Below are 6,403 nucleotides of genomic sequence, written 5' to 3'. Positions count from 1 at the left end.
AAAGAATCTCAGAATTGGAAGACATTTCTTAACACAATGGTGAAACAACACAAAACCAGAAGATGAACTGAATCCAACTAAGAAAAGTATGCAAGAATTAAGGGACACTATTAAAAGGGCAAATATAACAGCATGGGAGATACAGAAGGCACAGAAAAAAAGCTGAATTTCAAAAAATGTATTTAATGAACTAATAAAGGAAAAAATAACCAAATCTGGAGAAAGAATTGACACAGAATACGGAAGGGGCACTGAACTCCCAACAGAGTTGTCCAAAAGTTACCTACACCACAACATGAGAATTCCAATCAGACTTACAGCTGACCTCTTTTTTTTTTAAAGATTTATTTTGATTATGTTTTTTTTTTTATTGGAAAGGCAAATATACAGAGAGGAGAGACAGAGAGGAAGATCTTCTGTCTGATGATTCACTCCCCAAGTGAGCACAAACGGCCCATGCTATGCCAATTCGAAGCCAGGAGACTCTTCCGGGTCTCCCACATGGGTGCAGGGTCCCAAAGCTTTGGGCCGTCCTCGACTGCTTTCCCGGGCCACAGGCAGGGAGCTGGAAGGGAAGCGGGGCTGCTGGGATAGAACTGGCGCCCATATGGGATCCCGGGCGTGCAAGGCGAGGACCTTAACCACTTGCGCCACCGCGCCGGGCCCACAGCTGACCTCTATATAGAAAACTCTATAAGCCAGAAGTGAGTGGAGTGTCATATTCCAGAGTTTTAGAGGAAATAGTTGTCAACCAAGAATAACGTTCCCAGCAAAGATTTTCTTTGTTATTGACAATGAAATAAAATTCTTCCACAGTAGAAGAAACTCAAAGAAATTTCTTCTTTGAACACTGCCCTACAAATGATACTTGAAGATGTTCTCTTGACAGAGAAAAGAAATAATACCCATTGAAACTAAAGGCAAATGTGAAGAACATTTGAATAAAAATTACAACAGAAGACTAAATGAAACAATGAACAACCTATTGCTAAAATGACAGGAACAAATTAACACCATTCACATTAACCCTGAATGTAAATGGCCTAAACCCACCAATCAAATCTCATAGATTAACTGGCTGGATCAAAAAAAAAAAAAAAAAAAAAACCTAAGCCATCTATTTGTTGCCTTGTGGAGACGTATTTCACCAACAAAGATCAGCATACTATATCTCATAATTTTGATTTTTTTTTCATTTTCTCAAAGCAGTTTTTTCTTATCATTAAATCCTTCGTGCCCGGCGCAATGGCGCAGTGGTTAAGGTCCTCGCCTTGCACGCCCGGGATCCCATATGGGCACCAGTTCTATCCCGGCAGCCCCGCTTCCCTTCCAGCTCCCTGTCTGTGGCCCAGGAAAGAAGTCAAGAACGGCCCAAAGCTTTGGGACCCTGCACCCGCGTGGGAGACCTGGAAGAGGCTCCTGGCTTCGGATTGGCATAGCATGGGCCATTTGTGCTCACTTGGGGAGTGAATCATCAGACGGAAGATCTTCCTCTCTGTCTCTCCTCTCTGTATATTTGCCTTTCCAATAAAAATAAAATGAATCTTTAAAAAAAAAATCCTTCACTGACTCATAGGAAATATAACAGCATCGTTTTCTTTAACAAGGTTCTTTTTATTCTATTTTATTTATTCAATGGCACATTCATCATTCAGTAACAGGTTATTTAACTTCATGACATTGTAAGTTTGTATTTTACTTGCTGTTATTAATTTTGTTTTGTTGCTTTTTAAAAGATAATGTGTAGTTACAGTGTAATGCAGATCATATTCAGAAATTAAGATACAATGCAGTACACAGCTCTACTTCAGATCAAAGATAGATTTCTATGAAACTGTAAATATATCTTGACAATAGGTTGCTGAACTCTCTGCCATTGTTTATGCTTTCAATTATGGACTTTTTTCTACAGCCATACCACCCTGAATGTGCCCGATCTTGTCTAGACTTTAACTGTTCATAAAGAGCTATAGTGTCATAATGGAAAATATTCAATTAGCATGTAGGGAACAGAGTAGGGACGTAAAGGAAATCCCAGAGTCGATGGAAATGTGTCATAAAATAATAATAATAATAATAAAAAATTCAACCTTCAAAATGATGTTTGATTATATGCCTTATATATAGAATTTAGAGCAAACCTAGAAACCTTCAGTTAAACAAATAACTCAACCTTAAAGTAAAGAGCTACCACGATACCTGTAGAAAACACCATGCTGTGTCATCATAGAGTGGTAAAGAATAATGAATCACTGTGACACATTTTATAAGACACTGACATGTCACATAATGCAACATAATTTTAAAAATAGACACTGACAGGAAACATAGTGGTTGAATAGGTAAAGCCACTCTTTGTGATAGTCTTCTAAATTACTACCTATTGTCTCTTCTGATTTTGCACTTCTGCGTTTCTACTTTCTAATGAAGCATCTCTTCACATTTTGTAAGTATGAAACCAGATATGCAGGTGCAAAATCTCCAACTTATTCTCTGTTTTCATTCAAAGTATTCATAACCTGTTTTTCAACAATTCTTTATTGAGCAAAGCTTTAAAAGAGATTTAAAAAATTATTTGCCCTGATTATTGATGTTTTACCTCCTATGTTTATGATGTATCTGCTGTATGTTTCTTTGTGTTTGACTTATTATAATTACTATAGAATTCCATTACTCATGCATGTGGTGTATGGCAAAACTTCTTTTTGCTTAATGGTGAGATATGTTTTTGTGTTTACGTACTACATATTGTTATTCATTCAACTTTTAACGAGCACTGAAATCATTTTTTGGATGTTGTGAATTTTTTTTTACATTTTCTTATTATTGCTATAATTCTATGATACAGTTCCATATTCCCTTATCCCTTCCCCAAATCCCTCTCCCCACCTAGTTCCTTTATATCATTACTAACATATAGTTCTTCATACTCAGTCATATGTCCATCATTGCAGGCATGAACAATGGCAGAGAGTCCAGAATCCTATTGTCAAAATATAGTAAACTGTTTCATTGTAAGTCCATCTTTGTCTGGAAACAGAAATGCATACCACACTGCATCCTCACATCTGGATGTTAGTCTCCATTTCACAACTACTGTACATCCCCTCAAATGAAAAGTCATGATACAAAATCAACAATAGAAAGAAAAATAGAAATTTACAATGCCATGAAGTGAAATGACATGTTACTACATAGGACAGTCTCCATTACACAGGTACTACATATTCCCTTAAATGAAGACCCATGAAACAAAATCAACATCTGGGAGAAAAAATAAGTTAACAACACCAAGAAGTTAAACAACATGTTATTAAATGACTAACATGTAGCTGAAGAAATGAAAATCAAGAACCTTCTTGAAGAAAATGATGCCGCTGCATGATCTACGAGTCATTAACTGATTTAATCAGAAGAAAGTAGTTTGAAGAGATGAAACCAACAGAAAACAACAAAACCAATGTGATATAGTATCTGCTGATCTTTGTTGGAGTGTGTCTCCTACAGACAAACAGATGGGCTTTGTTTTTTAATCCAGTCTACTAATCTATGATGTTTGGTTCAGCTTAAGCCATTTACATTCAGAGTTAAATGTAAATGGGTGGTACTTTGGTCCTCTCCTTTTAGAAATGGTTTGTTCATTGGTTTAGTCTTCTGTTGTCATTTTACTGGGATGTTTTTCCTGTTTGCCTTTTGATTTGGTACTTAATATTCCTCTTCTGTGTCAAGAAAACATCTTGAAGTATCATTTGTAGAGTTTCCTGTGAGACATCTCCTGTGAATTTAATTGGCATTCCTTTATGTGTCAATTGATTTTTTTCACGTGCACATTTAAGGATCTTTTCCTTATGTTCAGTTGAAGAGAGTTTGATGATCATGTGTATTGGTGAAGATAGCTTTTGGTCAAGCCTGTTGGGAGTTCTGTGCCCCTCCTGGATCTTGTTTCCCAATTCTTTCTCCAGATTAGGGAATTTTTCCTTTATTATTTGATTAAATACATTTGCAAACTCAGCTTCTCTTTCTGCACCTTCTGGGACTCCCATAACTCTTATAGTTTGCCTCTTATAGTGTCTTTCAATTCTTGAATGCTTTTTTTTGGCCTGATCCAGCTCTGCTTCCAGTTTTTTGTTTGCTTCCCCCTGGGGACAGGAAATGTCTTCCAGTTCTGAGATTCTTTGTTCTGCTTGTTTCATTCTATTTTGGAGACTCTCCACTGTACTTTTAATTTGCTCTACTGTGTTCTTAATTTCTGATATATCAGCCTTGATTTGCTTTACTGCTTCCTTAAATTCTTTGAACTCTTGTATGTGCTTCTCATTTTTGATCAGAAGCTTTAAAATGAGTTTTATGGATTCTGTGTCCCACATTTTCTTCATGTCTTCCTCAGTTAACTCTGAGTTTGGTAAAGGGTTTTGCTCCTTTGCAGGGGAGTTTTCAGTAATATTCATTGTGCCTTTGTCTCTTCTTTTGCTCTTGATCATTGTACTTCTGGTTAGCAGAGTCTTCTTCTTGGGGCAGGTTTCTAAGCTCTGTCACCCACAGGTCTACAATGCGATTTTACTTATTGCAGTTGGTACACAACATTTTGCTTGCAGCCAACTGTGCCACAGCCTCCAGCAAATTGCAGGTCTGGGTTCTTATGTCAGATTTCCACCGTGGTCTCCATAGTCCCAGCTCCTGGCTCACCACTCTCCACCTCCTGTGATACCCTGCTGAGGCTGCACCAATGTCTCTGCACATTTTCTCCCACTTCGGGTTGCAGCAGGTCCCATGATTAGAGAGACAACAGGTGTCCTATCTAGTTAGGTTGTTGGTGGCGCTGATAATGTTGGAACCTCTTGGACGTTAGATCTAGGTGACACATGGACCTATTTTGTCCAGCAGGATACCACACTGGGAATTATTTTCCTGTGGGACCTCAGCAAGTTCTTGTGAGCTCAGCACATGCACAGTTCACTGTTGTCCCCTGCAGTCCCAAAGCTATTGCCACAGTGCGCAAAATGGCACCTGACGTACCACCACTACAGTTCTTGATCTGCTGGCTGTCAGATCTGAGGGCTACCCAGACCTGTCTTGGGTGGAACCCGTAGAATGCCACGTTGTTGCAGTTCACTGAGTCAGAAATGAGTTCACTCCCAGCTCAGAGCATGCTCTGTCCTTTCCCTTGCCCTTTCCTCCTTACGCAAAATGACACCCAATTCAGCTCTAGGGGGCTGACTGGACTATGAAATCCACTCTGTTCTCACACTGCCCATCTGGAATCTGCCGCACTGTTTCTGTTCCATGTCAAATCAAAGGGACCAGCAGGACGGCAGTTCTTTGTCTGGGTTCACCTCCCAAGCTCCCAGGGAAAGTCCCTTCCCACCTGGTTGCTGGCAGAGTTCTGGCTGCTGGTGGAATTCAGATCACGGTGCTAGATTATCAGTCACTGCAACACCACACTGCTGTGCCCACTGCTTTCCTGTGTCTGTCCATCTCCAGGCACCCCTCTTCTGTTTTTCTGTCCTTTCCTATATCCTGAAATATGTCCTCTCTGCTTCATACTGATTAAATGTTTCTCTGTCTATTTAAACATGTCCTTATCTTATTCTGCCATCTTGATTCTCTGTTGTGAATGATTTTTAAGAAGATTTATTCTTTTTTGGAGCAGGTGCAATGATGTAGCAGCTAAAGTCCTTAGCTTGAACATGCTGGGATCTAATATGTGCACTTGTTCGAATCCTAGCATCCCCACTTCCCATGCAGCAACCTGCGTGTGGCTTGGGAAAGCAGTGTAGGATGGCCCAAAGCCTTATGTCTCTGCACCCATGTGGCAGGCCAAGAAGAAACTCCTGATTCCGTTGTGAATAGGTACAGTTCCAGTTGTTGCACCCATTTGGTGAACTAATTAGCAGACAGAAGATCCTCCTCTCTGCCTCTCCCCTTTGCATATCAGCCTTTTTAATAAAAATAAATAAATCTTTTTTCAATGAAAAATGGATAAATCTTGGTTTAAAAAGATTTTTATTCAAAAGGCAAATATACAGAGAGGAGTAGTGACGGAGAGTAAAGAATCTTCCATCCACTGATTCACTCTAAAATGGTCAAAATGTCTGGACGTAGGTTAATCTAAACCTAGAACTAGCAGCATATTCCAGGTCTTCCATGTGACTCTAGGTCCCAAAAATTTGGTGCATCCTTTATTGCTTCCCCAGACAGTAATCAAGGAGCTAGATCAGAAGTGGAGCAGCCAGAGTTGGATACCTTTATTGTAGGTGGAAATTAGATATTCCGTTGACCCCATAATATTACAGTAAACACAAACATACTGATTTCAACAACCTAGAATATATCACAAGAGGTGAGGTAACTGGATTGTTGATGGTATTTTTTGAATGCAGTTTTATGGTATTTCTGACAGTTT

The sequence above is a fragment of the Ochotona curzoniae genome, unplaced genomic scaffold (genome assembly GCF_017591425.1).
Source record: "Ochotona curzoniae isolate NIBS_2020 unplaced genomic scaffold, NIBS_Ocur_1.0 patch49, whole genome shotgun sequence".
NCBI lineage: Eukaryota > Metazoa > Chordata > Mammalia > Lagomorpha > Ochotonidae > Ochotona > Ochotona curzoniae.
The sequence above is the reverse complement of the archived record's forward strand: the minus strand, read 5'-3'. Positions refer to the sequence as shown.